The sequence below is a fragment of the Cebus imitator genome, unplaced genomic scaffold (assembly GCF_001604975.1).
Source record: "Cebus imitator isolate Cc_AM_T3 unplaced genomic scaffold, Cebus_imitator-1.0 Scaffold84, whole genome shotgun sequence".
NCBI lineage: Eukaryota > Metazoa > Chordata > Mammalia > Primates > Cebidae > Cebus > Cebus imitator.
The window spans coordinates 4241784-4251615 of record NW_016107399.1 but is presented as its reverse complement, the minus strand read 5'-3'; the positions used below and the strand labels follow the sequence as shown (position 1 = coordinate 4251615).

General features: G+C 38.6%; 1 protein-coding gene across 1 annotated transcript in view; it reads left to right on the top strand.

The window, feature by feature from the left end:
* Positions 1 to 1150: 1150 nt before the first annotated feature.
* The window catches only part of ADCY10 (adenylate cyclase 10), a 101435-nt gene continuing 92753 nt past the window's right edge, over positions 1151 to 9832 (top strand). Inside the window, exon 1 of the mRNA XM_017534172.2 lies at positions 1151 to 3020. The gene's annotated coding sequence lies outside the window, so the exon portion shown is untranslated. The remainder of the gene's footprint in view (positions 3021 to 9832) is intronic.

The window sequence follows — 9832 nt, the reverse complement described above, 5'->3', positions numbered from 1 at the left end:
AAAAAAAAAAAAAAAAAAAAAAAAAAAAAAAAAAAAAAAAAATAGATGAGTCAGCAAAGTAAGTTATTTCCAGATTTGAAGAAACATGAGACAAAACAACTTTTTGAGTAATACTTTAACATATGAAATTTGTCAGTTAGCAGTTGAAAACCTTGTACTTTATCATTTGTCCCTTAACCATGGCCCACCATGGAGGATAAAAGATTAGAGACTTTGACATAGGGCAAAATGAAGAGTTTCTAAAGAGTCAAATTATTATTGCTTTCATTTCATAAACCAAACTGTTAAATTCATTTGTGTGTTTGGCATGGGTATGCACACATGTATGTGTTTCCTAGGTCAAGCATTTAGGAAAAACGTACTATGAAATATGACATAGACACAAAAAAGTTTATTAAAAATGTATATGTGGAGCCAGGCACCATGGCTCATGCCTATAATCCCAGCACTTTGGGAGGCTGAGGTGGGTGGATCACCTAAGGTCAAGAATTTGAGACCAGCCTGGCCAACATAGTAAAACTCCATCTCTACTAATAATACAAAAATTATCTGGGCATGGTGGTGCATGCCTGTAATCCCAGCTACTCTGGAGAATGAGGCAAGAGAATTGCTTGAACCCAAGAAACGAAAGTTGCAGTGAGCCGAGATCTCGCCATTGCACTCCAGCCTGGGTGACAAGAGCAAAACTCCATCTCAAATAATAATAATAATATGTATCCTGTCAAAAACTCTCATTGCTACTTGGAATACATAGCTCAGTTATCTGTTTCACAACTATTCTCAAAGACTTAGTAGGAAGAATGTATATAATAGAAGTCCTGGCCGAGGACAGTGGCTCATGCCTGTAATCCCAGCACTTTGGGAGGCCGAGGCGGGCAGATCACCTGAGGTCAGGAGTTTGAGACCAGCCTGACCAATATGGCGAAACTCTGTCTCTACTAAAAATACAAAAATTAGCCAGGCGTGGTGGCGAGCAACTGTAATCCCAGCTACTTGGGAGATTGAGACAGAGACTTGCTTGAACCTGGGAGGTGGAAGTTGCAGTGAGCCGAGATTGTGCCACTGCACTCCAGTCTTGGCGACAGAGCAAGACTCCATCTCTCCCTCTCTCTCTGTCTCTCTCTCTCTCTCACTCACACACACACACACACACACACACATACACACACACACACATACACACACAGGTCCTTACTATCAATGAAGTTACTGAACTCCATAAAAATAACTTCCACAATGGTGCAAATCACTTGATTAGTACACTTGAATTCTTTATCACAACTTTCTGATAGGCCCTTATTGAGAGCTTCCCTAGGTAAGTTTTCTTTCTCAATGCCAGGTCTGACAGGCCAGAGTTTCAGCACAACTCTGCCATGCATTAACTGTGAGACTGTGTTAACCTCTGTCTCTGCCCTTCAATATTTTCAAGAGTAAAATGAGGATAATCATAGTACTTGCTTCATAGGCTTGTTTTAAATATTGAGATAATGTTTTAACACAGTGCCTGGTCCACAGTGAATGTTAAAGATGTAGAAAATGGTAATCTTATTTAGCTAAAGGTAGACCCAGAAAGTACTTTCTTAGACTAAGGAAGTTTTAATTTTGCTACTAAAAGGATATACTGTGTTAACCTACTGGGACGGTTTCTGAATGAACAACTTTATAGCAGAAAACAAGCTGCTTGGGGTAGAGGAGTAGGAGGCAGGGTTGACAGTGCTCAATAAGAGGGAAATTCTTTAACCTCGTCTTTTTTTTTGTGGTATGACATTTCTTTTAAGGAAACTTTGATCCAAGGTACATCAGTGCTACTGTTTCCTCATAGTAAACATTTTCTTTTCCAAGTTATAAAGTGATAGTGAAAGGTTGAATGTTAACAAGGATGGACTTCAAAGCTCAGGTTCCTTTCTGTAAAATGAAGATCTCTTCTGGAGCCTGTTTATATAACCAAGCAGAAATAGAAAACACTGGCATTTATTAAAAATGGCTCTCTCCCAAAGGGGATTGTTTAATTATATGAGGCATGATTCTAAGACTGGTTTCCACAACTCACACCAGAAAATTCACTCAACAAACATAATTAAATGACCCTCTTTTTTTCCTCCCTAAGAAAACTGTGTTTTACAACATTTTGAAGCATACAGTAAACTTAATTATAGAGCGGGGCTTTATATAAAAACATACACAGTTTTAAATAAGACTTTTTAAATTCAAAATTTAAAAGCTGTGCCCTAAATGTTAATTGTGGTTGTGATAAACATAAGAACATTTAGAAAATCAATACATGATTTAAGCTGTTAGAAAACACGCCACCCTCTTAAAACACATTTTTCCAGTGTCACATCGGATAAAGAAAACTCAAATCCAGTGTCCTTTGGATTTCAAGTTACCTTTGGGATAAACTTGGTTAAAAGTGTGTACTTGACCAGCCAGAAAGGACAGATATATAATTATTCAAACAAAAATTTACCTCACAAATATGTCTGGAGGTAAGTACTGAATTTATTGTAACTGGTATATTTCATAGTCCTGGTACAAGCTGTAACCACTATTTGCTAAAATTAGGTGTTTGCTTGCTCTAGAGATACTTCTGATAATCGCCTACCAAGTATTGCCTGATTTCAACCACCTTCCACGTGGCCAAGGAAAGAGTTGTGTAAACTACTCTGGGGTCATGTCAGTCTCCTCTGGCTTTTGCCCCAAATGTGCAGATAAGAGAACCTGAAACAGCCAGTCCTTGTACAGTAGTAGGCCATTCAGATTGGCGGGGGAGGGGAGGGCAGTGTCACCCAATCAGAAGCATAGTCGGTGCCCGTGGAACAATGAGCCGCTGATGAGGGTGTGGCCTGGAAAACGGCTCTTAGACAAAACTGTCATTTTATGGGTCATTTATATAGACAGACATGGCACTTCGGCTGTCTTCAGAATAATGTCACCCGGGCCCCTCTCCTGTCTTCTGCAGTCTTAAAAGACCCAGTCTCTAATTGAGGTCTGGCTTTTCCTCAGCCTTGGATGAAGTAGAGGTATGTGGAGGTAAGAGTCTCAGCAGAAAGAATGGTTGCAGAGCTGAAGATGAGGGCTACCATCAGGAAAGAAGACAGCTAGTGGAGTGCAGAGGAGTGGGAAAGCCTGGGGCTAGAAGTCAGGGTTCAAGCTTGTGTATACCTCTGTGTCAGTCCTTTACATGAGCTTAGAAGCTTGAAGGCTTAAATATTGCCTCATTTATCCCGGATGCTCTGTCTTTCTAGCTTACTCTCTTTATTTGCCTCTTCTGCAGTTTCTCACGTGACATCCTCCTTTTTATCAGTCAACAACTACCAAGTGCCTACCACTTGAAGGGGGCTCTAGGAAGATGCTGTGGAGGAAATAAGGATATGTGGAACACGGTTTGAAACAGGGAGCTTACAATTCAGAGGAAGACAAACAGAAACAGTTCAAAAGATAATCAAGGATATTTGTATGGGAAATAAGCCACTTAAGTGTAGACATTAAGAGCATAATAGCCCAGAAGAAAAATTACCATGGCTAGAGTAGGCATGCAAGCTTTCATGACAGATAACACTGTGCCTTTAAGTTCAGAGTATCTCCCTCTTTGGACTCTTGTGAAACCTGACTTTACATACAGATGAAAAGTTGAATATAAACTAAAATCTATTAGGAAATTCTAGAGGAGAGATTTAGAGAAACTGATGGATATAATCAAACCATAATTTCTCTTTTCATTTTTGGATACTACTGAGTTTTCTTTACACAATGCAAAACTACTCACTCTCTTCATTGAGGAATCCTTGGTTTATCTTTAGGGCCTCATTTACCTGCTTGCCTTTTGATTCAGGTGTCTCATTCCTAGGTGCTTCCATGCTTTGTCAGTACCCATGCTGTTTATGCTATATTCTTAATGAGAGAATTGGCCAAACAATTGGTAAGGGTACCATCAACATGCATTGAAAGTGCTCTTAAATTAAATACATTTTTTCTCTAGGTCATTTACATCCTCAAAGTTGCTATAAAGCATATACAAATGGGATATGGCATGATACAGTAGAATATCAACTTTCAAGTCCCAAAGACCTGGGTATTCCAGCTGTATAACCTAGGGCAAGTTAATATCTCTGTGCCTCAGTTGTCATTATCTATAGAAGGGATCAGGTCTGCTTCACAGTGTTGTTCTGAGGATTAAATGAGGCAACCTATGTAGAATTGATATGGCTCCAATAAGTAGAGGAACACTAGGGTTCTTGGTCCTCATGCCAGTTTAGATAAAACGATACAGATACGCGTGGAATGGTTTTAAGGAGCAAAAAGTTTAATAGGCAAGAAGGAAGAAGCTCCCCCATACAGAGACAAAGGGAGGGGGGCTCCAAATCCGAAAGAGGGAACCTGCAGTGTGGTGAACATCAGCCAGGTATATATTACAAAGGCTGGAGGAGGCAGTGTCTGATTTGCATAGGGTTCAGGGGATTGGTTTGACCAGGCACATCATTCACGAAGCCCGTGAAAACGCTGGCCCTCCCACCCTAGCCTTTTAATATGCAAACACAGGATGCCAAGATGTTCTACACACGCGGAGGTATTTGAGGGCGGCCATGTTGCCAGGAACATGTGGGGCCAGGACAAGAAGTCCACGGGAATTGCCATGTTGGACAGACCCAATTTCTAATGGCCTGCATATCAAATGTTGCTGGCCTTGCTCTAAGAGCTGGGGCTTTACCAGAAACTTTTCTGGAAGTGCTTTAAAAAACGAAAACTTCCCAAGGACCCCTTTTCCTCTCCATCTGCCTAATTTCTTAATAACTCCTACAACAGAATGCTTCACATAAAAAGGTCATAATAAATTATGATTACAACGTGGTATGTGCCTTTAGAAAGGTAAATATTGCTATCACTAATCATTTTGTGATGTTGCAGAACTTCAAGCAGAAAACTATATCTTCAAAAATAGAAAATTTCTATTATCTTTTGTGAGTGTTCATAAGAAACACCAAGGTATTCATTTTAGATGCCCCTGCCTTTTAAACCTATAATTTTCTTCTTTTAGTTTCACATCTGCATATGCCATTGTAATCTCAAAATGCATCTACTTTCCTTGTTTGGTAATCATAAACAGAAAAATCTGTCCAAGTTCTCAAATCACCTTAATTAAAACAATAGAATCTTACCAATCATCTAATTCGTCTCTACACTAACTAAAATCACCTCTACCCTCACAGGTAGATAGCTATCCAATACTTCCTAAACTGCCCAGTTTGAGCATTCATTCTCACATTGTTTATATTTGTCCTTCAGTGATCACCAGTCATTGATCCTAGCTGATCCTGAGAAACAAAGAATAAATCTAACCCACTTTCCATCCAGTGTTAACAACTTTAGCAACAGTCGATACTGTGCATGTGAGGAGAGTATGGTATTGCCAAGTTTGAAGGGGCTGATAGTAGGGCTGCTAGAAAGAATGCAATGTTTGGAATATATTCATACTAAAAAGTGGTTGTTTATTTAAAATTCAAATTTAACTGAGCATCCTCTGTTTTTATTAGCTCAATCTGTCAATCTTACAAGTGGTAGCTAAAGAAATCAAAGCTGAGCTAGTGAGCTGGGGGCAGGAGAGGGAAGGATAGAGCTACGCCCTGCTCAGTTCTGCTCAGTCCTATCTCAGTTCTCTGGCTGCTCAGCACATCTGTGGAGGCCACTTCAGAGGCCCACATTACGCTTTGCATATGGACCTGTGTCCCCTACTTACCCCACAACTTTCACAGTTCAGCCCTATTTGGGGTTGAAGTTGAGTAGTTGAAGACAACTACCATTTTAACCAAAATGTCGTAATTTCCTGACTTATTTCCAATCCCTCCCATCATTCCTCATATTCTAGAGTCAATAAACTTCAAAGAGGTCAATGAACTTCAATCCTCTGGATTAGATTTGAACACTTTAATGTACCTTAAAATTGCATTGCATCCAAAGAGCTAATTAACATATGAAAAGGTGCTTAATCTCCTTAGTACCAACAAGGAAACACAAAACCACAGATACCACCACTTAACTAGCAAGATGACTAAAACGTGAAAAGACTGACAATACTAAGTGTTGTCTGAGATACGTAGCAACTGAGCTGTCATACCTTGCCTGAGGGAGTGTAAATTGGTACCATCACTTTGGAAAGCTGTTTGGCAAGATCTACTCAAGCAGGAGTATCCAATCTTTTGGCTTCCCTGGGGCACATTGGAAGAAGAATTGTCTTGGGCCACACATAAAATAACACTAACGCTAATAGCTGATGAGCTAAGAAAAAGAAAATTACAAAAAAACCCTCATAATGTTTTAAGAAAGTTTACAAATTTGTGTTGGGCCACATTCAAAGCCATCCTGGACTGCATGTGGCCCACAGGCCATAGGCTGGACAATCTGTACTAAAGCTTAAAGTATATATCCTATGACCCAGTAATTCTACTCCTATGTATAAACCCAAGAGAAATGCATACATCTGTTCACCAAAACACATAAATAACAATGTTCTTAGCAGTATTATTCATAATGTTGTAAAACTGAGAACAACCTATAGATCAATAGTATAGTAGATAAATGTTTTGTGGTATAATCAGGTGATGGAATACTATATAGCATTGAAAATGAACAATTATTGATAGACATGGATGAATATCACAACATGGATGAATATCTCAACAACATGGATGAATATCACAAACACAAAAGATGTAGTATGATTTCATTTATATAAAGTTTAAAAACTGGCAAAGGTGATCTATGTTGTTAGAAATAAGAAAGGTTACCTCCAGGGAGAAGAGAAGGGTAGTGACTTGAAGGTAGCATGGGAAAAACTTCTGGACTGCCGGTAATGTTTTCCTTCTGGCTATGAATGGGTATTACATGGATTTGTTCACCTTAGAGTAATTCAAGCTATACATTTAAGATTTGTACATTTTTCTACATGTATGTTACGCTTCAATAAAATTTTTTTTAAAGATAGCATTAATTTGCAGTAAATCTAGTTTTTTAACACCTTGTGCTTATGCATTTGATTTTGTTATAAACTCTAAATACAGCATTTTACACTTATTCCTTTGAAATTTCATTATTTTGGTTGATTAAGATATTTTAAGTTCCTAGTTCTGTCATCAGTGCATTAGTTATCTCACTATATTTTCAAATTTTATTTTCCCTCAGCTTTATTAAGGCAAAAATGACAAAAATTGTACATATTTACGGTGTACAATGTGATGTTTTAATATATGTATGCATTGTGAAATAATTAAATCAAGCTAATTAACATATCTCACATATTTTTCATTTTTGTGTGGAGAGAACATTTAAGATCTATGCTTTTAGCAATTTTGAAGTATACAATACTTCATTAACTATAGTGACCATGCTCTAGGTTACATCTCCAGAACTTTTTCAACATGTCTAATTGAACCTTTGTATCCTTCAACCACCCACATTTCATTCCCCTCCACCTAACCCCAGCCCCTGGCACCACAATCTACTCTGCTTCTATGGTTTTGACTTTTTTAGATTCTATATGTAAGTGAGCTCATTCAATAGTTTTGTCTTTCTGTTCCTGGCTTATTTCACTTAACATGAAGCCCTCCAGTCATCCATGCCATAATATAGGAAAAGATTTCCTTCTGTTTTCGGGTTGAATAGTATTTCATTATATATGCTATCCAATGTTTTCTTTATCCATTCATATGTTGATAAACACTTGGGTTGGTTCCATATCTTGGCTGTTGTGAATAGCGCGGAAAGAAACATGGGAATGCAGGCATACCGATTTCAATTCCTTTGAGTATACACCCAGATGTGGGATTGCTAGATCATATGGTAGTTCTATTTTTAACTTTTTAAGACCCTACATATTGTTTTCCATAATGGCTGTACTTCCAATTATATCTTTATCAAAGTCCTCTATCATGCCCATGGAGGCTTAACTGTGAGTTGACACCAGAATACTAATCAATTTCTGTTAGGTGTGATTGTTAACCAGCCAATTATATTTTCTTTATTCCTATAATTTTGTATATTTTACTCACAAGGATATTAGAAATTTGGCCAAATGCCTTACAGTCAATATGTACATTTTCTATAGCATTCTCTTGATTTAAAAGTTTAATAACTCCCAAAAAAAGGAAATAATGTTGGCTTGTTCTTGACTCTGAATCCATTTGACTCCATTTAATCACCTCTTGCTAATCTAAATAACCATTGAGGATGCTCCCAAATATTCTCTCTTTCCTATTGTGCACATGTAGGAGTGTACTTCCCTGCCTACTTGAAACTAGGCATGGTCATGGAACTTGCTTTGGTCAATGCCATGAGTAAAAGTGAAATACATCACTTCTGGGAGTAGAATGAGTATACTCCACTGCATCCTCTTTGCCGCTGCTTTGACAACCAGAATGTTCCAGCGTGGGTCCCAAAGTGAAGGCAACAACAGAGGGGAGCCCCATACGACCCATAAGGGACATGTCGTATGAGCAAAAAATTAACAAGAAATAAGCCTTTGTTAGCCAAGCATGGTGGCTCATGCCTGTAATCCCAGCACTTGGGGAGGCCAAGGCAGGTGGATTACATGAGGTCGGGAGTTTGAGACCACCCTGACCAATATGGAGAAACCCCATCTCTACAAAAAATACAAAATTAGCCAGGCATGGTGGCACATGCCTGTAATCCCAGCTACTCCAGAGGCTGAGGCAGGAGAATTGTTTGAACCCGGGAGGCTGAGGTTGCAGTGAGCCAAGATGGCACCATTGCACTCCAGCCTGGGCAACAAGAGCAAAACTCCATCGAAAGAAAGAAAGAAAGAGAAAGAAAAGAAAGAAAAGAAAGGAGCCTTTGTTATTTCAAGCCATTGGGATTTTGGTATTGTTAATGAAACATAACCTGTATTATCTCAACAAATACATTATGTTTACCAGTCTATGTTTTCTGGGATCCATGAGTAGCCTCATCTTTAGAAATTCGGGAGAGAATGTGCCCATCTGTGGTGTTCCAGCCCATCTCTTCTCCATGATTTTTTGAGATTACTGACATTACATCTGTCAGTTCTTTCGGTATCTGTGGATATATGTTGTCTAGGACTAGCAACTTGAATTTATTTAAAATGACTGTGTGCTTTAGCACTACTTATCTTGAATTTCAATTCTTTCTTAGCAATACTTGTTATACTTTTCAATTCTCTGTGGTGGAGAAGGTAGAAACAAAAGTTGGATACTAACCCATACTTAAGCTTCATCTTTATTCCTCTTTTATTACCTGGCTTTCAAGAAAGGCTTTTAAAATCCCTCTAGGCTTCTTAACTTTAGCATTATTTGTAAGTCTTTCATTCTGGACATTCAGTTTTCTCACACCTCTCTTTTTATTATTATCATTATTATTATTTTAGAGAGGGGCTCTCACTCTGTCACCTAAAATAGAATGCAGCAGTGCAATCTCAGCTTCCTGCAGCCTCAATCTCCCCGGCTCAAGCCATCCTCCCGCCTCAGCCTCCTGAATAGCTGGGACTACAGGCACATGCCGCCACACCTGGCAAATTTTGTTTTTTATTTTTTGCACATATGGGATTTCGCTATGTTGCCCAAGCTGGTCTCTAACTCTTGGGTTCAAGCAATACTCCTGTGTGGGCCTCCCAAGTGCTGGGATTATAGGCATGAGCCACTGTACCTAACCTCTCACACGCTTCTTAAAAGTTCATATAGCACCAAATTCACTATCTCAAATTATTTATTTGATTTAATTTTATCTATTGACTGTTTCTGGTACATGCTGTGGTTTTTTGTTGCATTTTTAATGCTTCCCTTTTTTTAACCTTAGTTAAATGCTT